Below are 14,463 nucleotides of genomic sequence, written 5' to 3'. Positions count from 1 at the left end.
AACGCGGTGGATAGCCCGGCCTATTCACGTTGCAATCTAATATTAATAACTGGCCTAAAGCAGGACATTTGGCTCGGTGCAGCGTGATGGTGATTTAGTCTTTAAAAAAAGAAACAACTTTAATTGCACGGGAGTTATTTTTTCAAATATTTTCCCAAAGCTTCATGGGAATCATAACGTCTACTATCCATAAACAGGCTTTGAACTGGAGGGGAGGCAACTCTTTCTACCGATGCAGTCATGCTAAATCGAAACGCCATTCGGCAGCGAGCTTGAAACAGTGCAGCATTCACTCTGTCGTTTCAGAGAAGGAAACAAATATTTTATCTACACTGTGAGTGCAATCTAAGCGCTGACATTGACATGTGTGAACACGGCCTTCAGCGGGGCTCTGTGTGTATGTGTTGGACCGGTGTGTTGGGAGGCAAGCTGCAATATAGAATGAGAACACGGCCAAACTAATAGATCCTGGCCTACGGTGAAAAGAGAATATCAGACATTAACAAAGCGTCCGCCACAAGCAGGGGCGACGGCAGCCCTTGCGAAAGAAGCAAAAATAAAATTCGGGTGGTTGGGGGGGGGGGGGGGGGGGGAGCGGGAAGCTGACGCAGGGGGAAGAATCAAAGGCACAAGAATCCAGATTTATATCCAAATAATGTTTGTTCTCAAAATTTCTACGGACCTAGCTTACTGATCGAGGCCAGCTTTCTTCAAATGTCAGAGCCGCAGAGTAATTTATAACTCGACTTCCCCCGGGATACCGTCATAGAGCTGGGTGACATAGTGGAGGACTAACGGAGCCCTATTAGACCTTCTGATAAGCCATTGCTTGAGAATTTGATGATCAAAGTACCACCGTATTTCTAACCATTATCCACTGAAGGTACTTGTCAGGTATCGCCGTTTGCAATTGTTAACTGCATCAACCACAGCCCAAGGGATCAAATTTGGGAAGGCTTGGTAATCCAAAGTTTAGCGAGAGAGCAAAAGGGAAAGGCATTGTTATGGGAAATTAGAAAGAGACCGTGGCAGGGAGGGACTGGTATTAATGTTCCAAGAATTCTGGAAATGTCTCAGAGGATCGTAAAGATGCCAATGTAACATCCTAATTCAATAATCGAGAGAGACATAGACAGGCAGCTATAGACCAGTTCGCTGAAAATCTGTCATTTCCAAAACGTTAGTGTTCATTATAAATGATACAATAGAAAAACAATCAGAAATACATTATACAATCATGGAGCGTGAGCATTGCTTCATGAAGGAGAAATCATAACCGGCGATGTTATTAGAATTTTTTGGCGAATTGCAAGGAGGGAAGATAAAGGAAAAGCAGGAGAATTAATATATTTGGGTTTCCAGAAGGCGTTCGGTAATGTACGACACATAAGGCTACTTAATAAGGTAAGAACTCATGGTGTTGTTACTATATTAGCATGGATAGTGGATTAGCTAACTAATTGAAGACAGAGAGTTGGGATAAGGAGGGCATTTTCATGATGGCATACTGTGAATATGGAGTCCCACATGGATCAGTGCTTGGGACACAATTATTTACTATACATGTTAATGACTTGGCTGAGGGGAGTGAATTCACCAATTTTCCCGTTGGCACTAGATTAAGCGGGACGGCAAGTGGTGAGGTTGACACAAATAGTTTACAGAGTGACACAGACATGGAAAGTGAGTGTTCAAAAATCTTGGCAAATGGAATACAACATGGCAAAATGTGAGGTGTGCACTTTTGCAGGAGGAAGAGGGGCTAGATATTATTTAAATGTACAAATATTATAGAATTTTGTAGCACTCAGAGAGGCACTGTCCTCATGCATGAATCACAAGAAAGTAGTCTAAAAAACAGCTGGTAATATGGGAGTCAAACCGAATGTTGGCCTTTATTTCAAAGCGAATGGAATATAGAAACAGGAAAGTATTGCTGAACGACACAAGCCACAAGTTAGACCCCACATAGAATACTGTCAGCAGTTTTGGTCTCCTTATCTAAAGAAAGATATGCTGGCATTGGAAGCATTCCAGAGAATTTTCATTAGTTTGCTTTCAAGTACAGAAGGATTTTCTGATTAGAAACGATTTAGTAGGTTGGGTCTCTACTGATTGGAGTTTAGAAGAATGAAAGCAGACCTTAATGAAACATCTTGAATTCAGAGAGAGTTGACAGGATAGGGGCTGAGAGGTGGTTTCCACATCTGTGTGAGCCCAGCACCCGATGGCATAATCTGAAATTTATGGGCTTGACCCGTTAAGGAAGAAATGAAGAGGAATTTCTTCTCTTACAGGGTCGTGTATCTGTGAAACCACAAAGGGATGTAAAGGTTGGATCAATAAACATATCGAAGGCTGAGATCGACAACAGGAAATCAGCAAGGGAATTAAGGGTTATGGGGGAAAGGGGGAAACGTGGAATTTAGGATTATCAGATCAGATATGATCTCATTGAATATCGGAGTGACTCGAATGTTCTATTTCAAAAAAATCGTTCACAGGTTGTGGGATTCGCTGCCTGGGGCAGGAATTTACAGCCCATTATTATTTGCCTTTGAGAAGGTGGTGGTGAGGTGACCGCTTGAATCGCTGCGGCCCATGTGGCTTAGGTACACCCATACTGCTGTTAGGAAGGGAGTTATACGACTTTTTCCCAGCGACAGTGAAGGAAAGGCGACATACTTCCAAGACAGCTTCGTGATTGACTTGGAAGGGAACTTCCAGGTGGTGATGTTCCAATTTAACTTCTGCCCCTAAAGTCCTAGCTGAGAGTGGTCGTTGGCTTGGAAGGTGATGCCTACGGAGTCTTGTTAAATCCCTGCAGTGCATCACATAGGTTGTGCACACTGCTGCTACTGTGCATCGGTGGTGGAAGGATTGAATGTTTGTGGATTTGGTGCCAATAAAGAGGGCTGATTTTCCCTATACGGTTCTAACTTCATGATTGTCGTGGGAGCTGCACTTATCCAGGGAAGTGGGGAGCGTTCCACGGATGTCCTGACTTGTGCCCTATAGATGTTGGACAGGCGTTGGGGAATCAGGAGGTGAGTTACTTATCGCACGATTGCTAGCCCCTGAAATGTTCTTGCATCCACAGTGTTTTTATGGCAAGTACAGTTCAGTTTCATTGAAATAGTAACCTCCAGCTTTTTGATAGTGGGGGATTCAGTGGGTAAAATGATATTGAACATGCGAGGGTGCTGGATGGATCATCTGTTTTTGGAGGTGATAATTGCCTGAGACTTTTGTGGCGTGAATGATACTTGCCACTTTTCAGACAAAGCTGGGATATTGCACAGGTTTCTCTGAATTTTCATATGGAGACTTCAGTGTCTGAGTATTCGCGAATGATGCTGGACATTGTGCAAGCATCAGCAAACATCCCCATTTCTGACCTTATGATGGAAGGAAGTTAATTGATGAAGCAGCTGAAAATCGATAGGCTTAGGACACTAGCATGAGGGGCTTCTGGAGTGAAGCCCCGCAGCTAAGATGGCTTACCTCGAATTATCATAACCATTTTCCTTTGTGCTAGGTATCGCTCCAAACAGTGGAGGGCTCCACCTTGATTCCCATTGACTCCAATATTGCTACGGCTCCTTGATACCACACACGGTCAAATTCTGCCTTGATGTCAAGTAAATAACTCTCAACTCACCTCGGTTGTTCAGCTTTTTTGTTCATGTTGTAACCAAGACTGTAACTGTAGGAGTTGACTGGCCTTGGCTGAAAAAGTAACTGGGCATCAGTGGGTAGGATATTGCTAAGCTCGTGCAGTTTGATAGCACTCTTGGTGGGACTTTCCTTACTTTACTGATGATAGGGAGTTGGCTGATGGGGCGACAAAAGGCCGGGCAAGATTTGTCCTGCTTTTTTGTGTACAGGAAATCCCTGGACAATTTTACAAATAACCGCATAGATGACAATTTGTATCTGTAGTGGGACAGTTTGCCTATGGGTGCGGCGATTTCTGGAGCACAAATCTTCTTATCAACCTGGGAATTTTATCATGACTCATAGTGCTTGCAGTATCCGTGCATTCAGAAGTTTCTTGATATCATGCAGTGTTAATCAAATTGGCAGAGAAATGGCATCTGTAATGCTGGTGACCTCGGATGAGGCCGAGATGGATCACCCACTCGCCACCTCTAGATGAATATTGTTGCGAATGTTTCAGCCTCACCATTACGACTATTGATTCCGTGTCCTGCATTATTGAGGATGGGGATATTTGTGGAAACGCATCCTACAGTGAGTTGTTTAATTGTTCAGGACAATTGATGACTGGATGCTTTAGGACGCAGAGCATATAAGCAAAACCTGTTTGCATGCTTGCACACGAACAGGGGGTAATCTCATCTTGAGTGTGACACGGCTAGAGTGAGTGTGGGTATTGACAATTTGATGCACAGTGGAAATTTGATGCATAGGGGATGAGCAGCTCTTGGCATTTTTGCTTTTCTATCTCAATTCCTGAATCTTCAGAGAATGGTCTTGACCTGCTGCAGCTGCAGCGGCTACAACGGAAGGGAATCACTGCTAAGTATTGGGTAAGGTGCGGTAATTAGTACTACTTTTATCACTTATAGTTAATGGTAGTTTCTAAGTTCACAGTATGTATATTCTGTAGAAACGAGGAACAAAACAGAAGGGCTCTAGAGCCATTGATTTAAAACGATTAACATAAATGTTGTAAGTCATGACAGGGGAGCTCAAAGCCGTGGTGTGCAACTCGTGCTCCATGAGGGAATCCGGAAACATTTGCATTACCCGGGAGCGGCGTGTGTGCAGGAAGTGCGTCCAGTTGCAGCTTCTGGAAGCTCCGGTTTCAGAGCTGGAATGGAGGCTGAGGACACTTTGGAGCATCGACAAACCTGAGAACATCGTCGGTAGTAGGTTTATAGATGTGGTTACACCGCAGCTGAAGGGGCTTGAGGAGGAAAGGGAATGGCTGACCACCAGGCAGTCCAATATAAATAGGCAGGTAGGTAAGGGGTCCCATGTGGCACTGCGCCCAAATCGGTATTTCATTTTGGAGGCTTTTGAGGGCGCTGGTTCCTTCTGATAGTGCAGACAAAGCAAAACTTCTGGCACCGCAAGCAGCCAGTCTGTACAGGAGAGTAGGAAGAAAGGAAAAGCAATAGGAATAGGTTACTCTATAGTCAGGCCAACAGATAGGCTCTACTGTGGTCGTCAATGAGTCTCTAGGATGGTATGTTGCCTCCCTGGTGCCAGTGACCGGGGCATCACTGAACGGCTTCAGGGCATCCTTAAGGGCATGATGAGGCAGAGGTCACGGTACATGTTCGTACTAAGGAGATATATAAAAAGTGGTATGAGGTATTGCATCAAACATTCAACGATTTAGGCAGTGCAGTAAAATGTAATACCACTCGATTTGCAATCGTGGATTACTCCCAGTGCTACTTTATAGCGAGCTCTGAAATAGGATAATAGTGCAGATGAATATGTGGCTTATGAGTTGGTGCTGGAGGGAAGGTTTTAGATCACTGTATCACTGTAACCCTTTCTGGGGGAGTTGGAATCTGTACAAGTGGGACAGTCTACTTCTGAACCATAGCAGTTCTTACAGGCCGTTTTGCTAGTACTGTTCGGATGAATTTAAAATTATTCGGAAGTGGTAGGGGACACAGAATGTTAGCAGAATAGGGACACATCATAATGCAGAGAAACAATCAACTCACAGAGAGTACAGCTGCAATATGATTCACGGGAGTAAGGCAAGGCTGGATGGCCTCTACTTTAATGCCAGGAATGTTACATGTAAAATCGATGAGTTAAGGGTGAGAATTGACACTTGGAATTGTAATATAGCAGCCATCACATAAACGTGGTTGAGGGAGGGGCAGGATTGGCAGCTCAACACTTCGGGATACAGAATTTATCAGGCGGGACATGAGAGAGGGTAGAAGACGATGAGGCAGTTACTGCAATGAGGTGACATGTTATTTTGGAGGGGGCATCTAACGAAGCTTTGTGGATAAAATTTAGGAAAACGTTGTTAGGCGTTTATTATAGGCCTCCAGATAATCAGCAGGAAATTGAGGAACAAACATGTGCATAGTTTGCGGAGTTGTGTAAGAGCAACAACAATACGGTAATTGTACTATGTGGTTTCAACTGTCCCAAAATTAATTGGGATATAAATAGTCTTAAGGGGTTGGATAGAGTTCATTCCTTGAAATGTTTGCAGGGGAAACTTTTCGGTCAATATCTAATAGGTGCACCAGGTGGTGCAGCAGTGCTGGACCTATTTCTGGGTAATGAAGCCAGACATGTGGCTGAGGTCGTGAAGGGATAGCATTTAAGTTATAGAGATCACATCGTGGTACAATTTAAGCTTGTTATGTACAAAGAAATGGCCAAGTTGCAGAAAATTGTTTTGGATCGCAGGAGAGCTGATTTTAGTAAAACAAGGCAGGATCTAGCCAAGGTTCACTGGGAACAGCGACTTGTGGAGAAACCTACAGAGGAACAGCGGGGGTGCTCAAAAAGCCATTGGGGAGGCTACAGACTCAAAATGATACCCCTAGCTTGGTAGGAGGGAGAAACAAGCCCAGAGAACCATGGATGACCAGAGATATTCAGGATAAGATGAGAAAAAAAGATGAAGCTTTTAGCAGGTACAAGGGAAGCACATCAGCGGAGGTATTAGTGCAGTGCAGAAAGTGCAAGGTGGAGCTTAAGAAAGCAATTCGTAGAGCAAACAGGGGTTATGAGAATGTTCTGGCTGGTAAAGTTAGCGAAAGTCTCATTATATCCTATAAGTATACCAAGGGGAAGTGGATAAGTAGGTAAAGATTAGGGCCCATTAAAGACCAAGGGTTAAATTTATGGGTGGAGTCAGAGGACATCGGTAGAGTTTTGAAGGAATACTTCACATCTGTCATTACCCAAGAGAATGAAGATGATGGTATCAAACTCAGGGAGAGAGACTGCGAGGTTCTTGAGCAATTTGACAAAGGGAGTGAAAGGAACTGGAGGGGTTGGCAGGCTTCAAAGTGGACAAACCTCCAGGTCCTGATGATTTGCCTCCCAAACTGCTGAGTGAGGAAAGGGAGGAGATCGCAGGGGCTGTGCACAAATGCTTAATTCCTCTCTGGCTTCGGGGGAGGTGACAGCGGACTGGAGAACAGCTAATGTGATCCCGCTATTTAAGAACGGTTGTACGGATAAGCCAGGGAATTACATGCCAGTGCGTTTCCTGTCAGTGGTAGGGAAACTATTGGTGAAAATTCTGAAGGAGACAATATACCTCCACATGGGGAGGAACGGTTTTATCAGGGATAGTCAGCATGACTTTGTCAGTGGGAGGTCAAGTCTAATAAATTTGATTGCATTTTTTGAGGAGGTGACAACTTGTGTAGACGATGGTAGAGTAGTTAATGGAGTTTATATGGTTTTCAGCAAAGTCTTTGACAAGGACCCACATGGCATACTTATATAGAAAGCAAATGCACATGGGATACGCGATAATTTGATAAGTTCGATTCAAAATTGTCTTAGTTGTAGGAGACAGAGTGTGATGACAAAATAATGCTTTAGTGACTGGAAGCCAGTGGTGTACCGCATGATATGTCTCTGTGCCCCCTTTTATTATTACTTTAAATAAACGAGATAGATGACTATGTGGCTGGTAGGAATAGTAAGTTTGCGAATGACAAAAATATTGGCCGGGTGGTTATCAGTGAGTTTGAGTCTCCTGGGCTACAGGAAGATATTGAGGGGATGGTTATAAGGACAGATAAGTGGCAGACAGCACTTTACCTTAAATAAATTCTGGTGATACACTTTGGAAGCAATAATTTTAGAAGGAAATATTCAATGAACGGCATGACAATAGGGATTTCTGAGGAACAAAGGGACCTTGGTCTTTGTGCCCATAGATGTCTGAAGGCGGAGGGGCATGTTAACGGGGTGATTAAAAAGACATATGGGACACGTACCTTTATCAAGGGAGGCATAGAATACAGACGTAGGGAGATCGATTTCGAGTTGTATAGAACCTTGTTAAGCCCATCAAGAGGTGTACTGTTTGCAGTTCTGGTGGCCACATTATAGAAAGGATGTGATTGCACTGAACGGAGTGCAGAGGAGATTCACCAGAATGTTGCCTGGGATGAAAGATTTAAGTTATGAACAGGGGATGGATAGATTTGGGTTATATTCGTTGCAGCAGAGAAGACTGAGGGGCTAACTGATCAAGGTGTAGAAGATTAAGGGACATGGACAGGTTGGATAGGGAGCAGCTGCTCCCTTTAGTTGAAGGCTCAGTCACCAGGAGACAGAAGTTCAAGGTCAGGGGCAGGAGGTTTAGGGATGATTTGAGGAAAAACCTTTTTACCCAGAGGCTGTTGAAGGTCTGGAATACGCCCCCTGGGAGTATGTTGGTGGCGGGTTGTCTTAGATCCTTTAAAACATAATTGGGTTAGCATTTTGCACGTCATAACATTCGACGCTATGGGTCGTGTGCTGTTAATTGGGATCAGGTAGTAGGCCAGGTGTTTCTCATGTCCCGGTGCAGACTCGATTTGCTGGAAGGCCTCTTCTGCACTTTGTGACACTGTGATTCTGTTTATCACGTGCTACTTATGCTGTGTGGCATGCACGGAGTCCTGTGTTATCGATTCGGGAGGTTGACACCTAATTAATATGTATGCCTGGTCCTGCTCCATCCATGCGCTCCACCACTCTTCGCGGAACCAGATCTGATCCCCTCGCTTGATGGTTATGGCAGAGTGAGCGATATGCCATGCCATGCAGTTAGAATTTGCATTCGAATACGATTCTGCTGTTCATGATGGCCCACAGCGCTTCATGTTTGCCCAGTCTTGAGTTACTAGATCTATTCGAAACCAATCCCATTTCGCAAATGGTAGTGCCACACAACATGAAAGAGTGTATCCGAAATGTGAAGGCGGCACTTTGCCTCCGCAATTCCTGTGTGGTTGTCAATCCTGCCGATACTGTCATGGGCCGATGCTTCTGCGGCAGGATGTTTGGTGAGACTGAGGTCAAGTATGATTAATTTCCTTCTTGTTGGTTCCGTCACCACCTGCTGCAGACACAGTCTATCGCCTATGTCATTAAGGACTCGACCAAATGGGTCAGTAGTGGTGTACTAAGACACTCTTGATGATGGACGTTGTGGTCCCACAACTAGAGTACATTCTCAACCATTGCCACCCTCAGAGCTTCCTCCAAGTGATGTTCATCGTGGAGCAGCAATGCTTTATCTGCTGAGGGAGGGCGGTACCTCATAATCAATGGGAGGTTCCCTTGCCCATGTTTGGCCTGGTGCCGATGTGGTCCGGAGCTGATGTTGAGTTCACACATTGTATCTCCCTTCCGCCTGTTTCCCAATATGCCACAATCTCTGCTTGGTCTGCCCTGCCCGTAGGACAGGATATACACAAGGATGGCGATGGCGAATTCTGGTACATTAACTGTAAGGAATGAAATCGTGAGGCTGATTATGTCAGGTTGTTACTTGACTGGTCTGCGAGACACTTTTCCCAATTTTGGCACTAGCCCCAGATATTATTATGGAGAGCTTTGAAGTGTCGACAGGGCTTTGATTGGAGTTGTAAGTTCCGGTGCCGCAGTCGTTGCTGGGTGGTCCATCCGTTTTCGTACATTTTTGGTCACTTTGTATCGTTTTGTTTACAATTGAGTGGTGTGCTTGGCCATTTCAGAGGGAATTTTAGATTCAGACATATTGCTGTGGGTCTGGAATCACATGTTAGCCAGGCAGGTTTACTTTCCAAACCGGAGTCAGAGGACCAGACACAGAACCAACAATCGACAATAGTCATCATTAGACTTTTTAGTTGCTGATGTTTATTGAATTTTAATTGATTCCGGCTCGGGTTCCCAGTACATTACCCTGGGCGACTGGATGACTAGTCCTGCGACAATTCTACTATGCCGTGATCTACCTCAGCTCCTGCGTTTTAAGGTATTACGGATGGAGAGTACAATCTAACAGTAAATCAGCAGATGAAACGAAAGATTATAAGGAGAAGGAAAGGATAAAACAGAAGAAAAAATCCTCTATCTGAATGCAGGTAGCATTTGAAACAAAACAGATGAACTGAGATTGTCCATAGAAATAAATAATTGTGATCTGATAGACATTACAGAAACATGGCATCAGGAGAACATGGATTGAGACCTCAATATTGAACAATATATGGTAATTAGCCAGCAAAGCAAGCGAATAAATGGTGGATAGGTGGCTGTACTAGTTAACGATGATATTAGCACAATAGAGAGGGATGATCTAAGGTCAGGAAAACAGCATGTGGAAACAGGTTCGGAAGAGATGAGAAAAGTTAAAGGCAGGAACTCAATTATAAGAGCAGTGTCCCTGCCCCCTTACAGGAACGAAATGTTTGGTTGTGCATAATGGAAGCACAAATATGAGTTTGTCAGAAAGGCACGGTGATAATCATGAGAGATTTTAATTTACATATCGAAGATGAAATTCAGATGAGTAAAGGTAGTCTAGATGAGGAGCACATTGCAGTTTTCTTGGATAGTTTATTCGAAAAGCATGTTCTGGAGCCAACCACACAGCAGGCTTTTCTAGGCCTGGTCTGGTGCAATGAGGTCGGAATAATTAATGATCTCACAGTGAAGGCGCCCCTATGTAGCAGGGACCATAATATGAATGAATTTTATTTGCAGTTTGAGGGAGAAAGGGGTGCGCCTGAAAGTATGTTTTAAACATTAAAAAGTAAAATTACGAGGGCATGGAAGCTGAGCTGGCGAAAGCAAATTGGAAAAACAGGTTAACAGATAGGTCAATAGAGATGCAGTGTTTGGTACTTAAGGGGACATTTCATAATTCACAGAATATGTGCATTCGAATGAGTAAGAAGATGTCCAGCGGCAGGACACACCATCCGTGTTTAACTTGAAAGGTTATATATAGTGTCAAAATTAAGGAAAACGCATACGAGTGTAGAAATATACGTGGAAGACCATAAGATTGGACAAAGTATAAGGAACAGCAAAGAATAACAGAGAGACTAATAAGGAGGGGAAAATTGGAATATGGGAGAAAGCTAAACAAAAATAAACAAAAACGGTAAGTAAGGATCTTGATAAATATTTTTAAAAGAAAAGAGTGAACAAAGTGAGCGGTGGTCCTGTAGAAGGTCAGTCTGGAAAATAGGTCAAAGAAAACAAGGAAGTCACAGATGAATTGACCCGGTGTTGTGCGACAGCTTTCCCGATAGCAGGTACACGTGACACTGCAGGTGCAGGTAAAAAAAAACAGGAAATGGAAGTGGGGAAGGCAGTCAGGAAGATTACAGTTACCAAAACAGTGGTACTGAGCAAATTTTTGGTGCTGCTAACTGTCAAAAGCCCGGGTCCTGATGGACTTAATTGTGGGTTTTAAAAGAACTGTGTAGCGAGATAGTTGATGCATCGGTTTAAATTTTCCAAAACGCGCTGGATTCGGGGAAGTTTGCTTTAGATTCGAAGATAACAACTGTTACTCCATTAGTCAAAATGTGAGGGCGGCAGAAAGTAACAAATTACAACCAAGTTACCTTTATATCAGTCGTCGGTAAAATATTATAAGTAATTAATAAAGAAGTAATAGCAGGGCTATTGGATCAGCTCAAGCTAATCAGGCCGGGTCAGCATGGTGTTGTACTAGGGAAACTGTGTTTAACCAACGTATTGGAGTTCTTTGAGGAAGTCAGATGTGCTGTGGATAAAGTGGAAGCTGTAGATGCAATTGTGTGATAGGTTATTGGCGGTAGTTGGGATGCAAATATCACATTACAATTAGATCAGCCATGATTATATTAAATAGCGGAGCGGTCTTGGTGGCTTTAATGGCCTTCTCTTGCTCATTGTACATATGTTGGTATGTGGTGCCGTTAAAGGCAGTCGAGCGAATGCATGAGCTTTTATGACGATGCTCACATATGTGTTGGGAGGGCGATAACATTTGGAGTTCCCCTTACATCCGTGCTGGTGCATTGACTCCACGTACGCCAAATTTATGCCTTCCATTGACGAGGCTGCAGCCTTCATAAACAGCCAGGAATTCCAATCATTCTGCTTGTTCTTTACTTGCGCCTGCCAAAATGGTTGCTGCAGGCATGTACACTTTTTTGGGCATCTGCAGGGTTGAGTACACACTACACGAGTCTCTGATGCTATAGCTTACCAGTCTCACTGCTCAACGCCACACCCAGCGTTATACAGTATCTTCAAGCGTTGATATTGCGCAACAGGTGTTACCCACATACAACGTGGCCACTAACGTCTATGAAGAACTGCATGCCAATGTAGAGGAGCGTTGTAACTGGCAAGGTGTGAGGCCAGCAAACAGACATCGGACTTCTGAAGACGCACTTCAGCTGTTAGCTGAATATGGTAGAGACCTTCATTATGACCCCCGCAAGTGCCAAGTATGTCAACATAGTTTGTTACACTCTCAGAATGCTACAGTAGAGCGAGCATTACTACAATGAGGATATTTGGGAGCGTGATTCCCCTCTAATGGAAGAAATAAAGAACGAAATTCCAGGACGTCGGTTGTACAAAGACCTCAGGGAACGTGGCAACGGCTCAGAGGATAAGTGCAATTGAGCTTCAGGGTTCTCTAATGGAGGCTTGTTTCATAGACATCTTAACAAAGAATCCATGCACTTCAGTACATCATCAGCACCTCGCTCTTTGGCATGTCGAAAATGACAAACATACTAAGAGTGAGAACATCAGCTTGCTCTCATCAGATGTTACAGTGTAGAGCACTGCAAGAGGCAAATTAAAAATAATAGCTTGGTCTTGGATGACATGCATTCCAGGTTCACTTTGTTCTTAAAGTTAAATTTTACAGCAGATAATTCAGAAGAAAGGTGTGCTATCCATGGATAGAATAGTGATACTGGGTGAATTTGACATTGTTTTTAAGGTAATTTAAAGTACTTGATATTGGAAATAAAGTGCAGTGTCACATTCCAATTCGAACAGCAAGTTCGCTAAGAGGAATTGACCTTACAATGAGATCCCGGCCATTCATGACTCACAAAAATAATATTCACGCAAATTGCGTTGTAAATACATATTTTTCCCACAAAAATTTGATGAAAGCTAAAACAGTCATTTTAATCGTGATATCAATGCTTTACTTTTGCCAGCAACGTTATTAATGAGTATAAAGCCGTGGCGGCTGGCTGGAGAAATGACATAATATGGGCGATTTGTTCAAAATTGAGAAGTCCATGTCCGAGAGACAATCACAGGTTAAACAAGATAAAAAATGCCTCATATGTCTTGAATGATATTCGGCCGCCGTTCACCTTCTTTTGCCCGTCTCATAAAATTTATAGGAACAGACCAAGACACAAGAGAGGATGAATTCCAAGTGGCTGTCAACTTGTGTTTTGCTCAGGCTTGGGCTTGGATGGAAAACTCGCTTGGTAACCCGCTCGCCTATTCTATTCACTGTTCTGTCTTTCACGTTACCGCCCACGGAACGAGAGGGGCGGCTAAAAAGTGTATAAATCGTCAGGAGCTGGTGTTGTTACCTCCCTGTACACTTGGCCGGCATTTCAATAAGAGGAGAACAATCGCTCGGAAAACTGACCAATTGGATTCAGATAAATCAGATCCCGATCATACCAAAATGTTTAAAATGGAACAGGAGAGCAAACGAAAATTACGCAGGATACCAGGGGTTCAAGCTTTTCCTGGGAGATGTGTTTTTAATTGTTGGGCAGGATAGACCCTGGAAGGAGAGATGCAGAACATATCGCAAATTCAGGCTGGTTCCGACCGGCTGCGAGTGGTTTACAATATAGCAGATTGACCAAGAACTTGATTAACAACAGAATATCGAAACGCAGAGGAAAAGTTAGTGAAGAGAGAAAAGAGAATTAACAGCAATTCACGTTGGTATAAGTCAAATATTTCCCCAACCACAATGGTTGTTCCCTTCATCTCAGTTTGTGTCATAAAACAAATAAAAAATAACACACATTAAGCCCAATTAGACGCCCGGTATGTTACAGAACGGGAGTGCTGATTTTAATGTGCAACATCTTTTTTTTCAGAGTTCGCAGTTTTTTTGAATGATTGTATTAGATATCAGAGAATTGTAGTTAACTGGACTCTGCTGGTGAAAATAAATGCTTTGTTTATCGTTGTTATGTTTCTAATCGTATTTCTGAAATTTTGATTCCCTTAATTATGGAATAATGCAACGCAAATGGGCAACCTGGTCAGCTCGTAAAATTGCGATGCTATCTTATGGATAAATTTACCCTACCGCTCGTTGTGTCGCACAAACACAAAAAATTATGCAATCACTTACCATATGAAACAACACAAGTCGTTGCTAGCTGTACGTTGAAAGGCCAAACTGGCTTCAATTGGCAAGAAAAAACGATTTCACAGATGCATAGGATTGTT

The 14,463-nt window shown here is 43.3% G+C and overlaps 1 protein-coding gene across 1 annotated transcript in view; it reads left to right on the top strand.

Moving 5' to 3' along the window:
• The window catches only part of LOC144671995 (uncharacterized), a 63,136-nt gene that overhangs the window by 47,753 nt on the left and 920 nt on the right, over positions 1 to 14,463 (top strand). The gene's annotated exons all lie outside the window — the stretch shown is intronic.

The sequence above is a fragment of the Cetorhinus maximus genome, chromosome 35 (genome assembly GCF_964194155.1).
Source record: "Cetorhinus maximus chromosome 35, sCetMax3.hap1.1, whole genome shotgun sequence".
Lineage (NCBI taxonomy): Eukaryota > Metazoa > Chordata > Chondrichthyes > Lamniformes > Cetorhinidae > Cetorhinus > Cetorhinus maximus.
The sequence above is the reverse complement of the archived record's forward strand: the minus strand, read 5'-3'. Positions and strand labels throughout refer to the sequence as shown.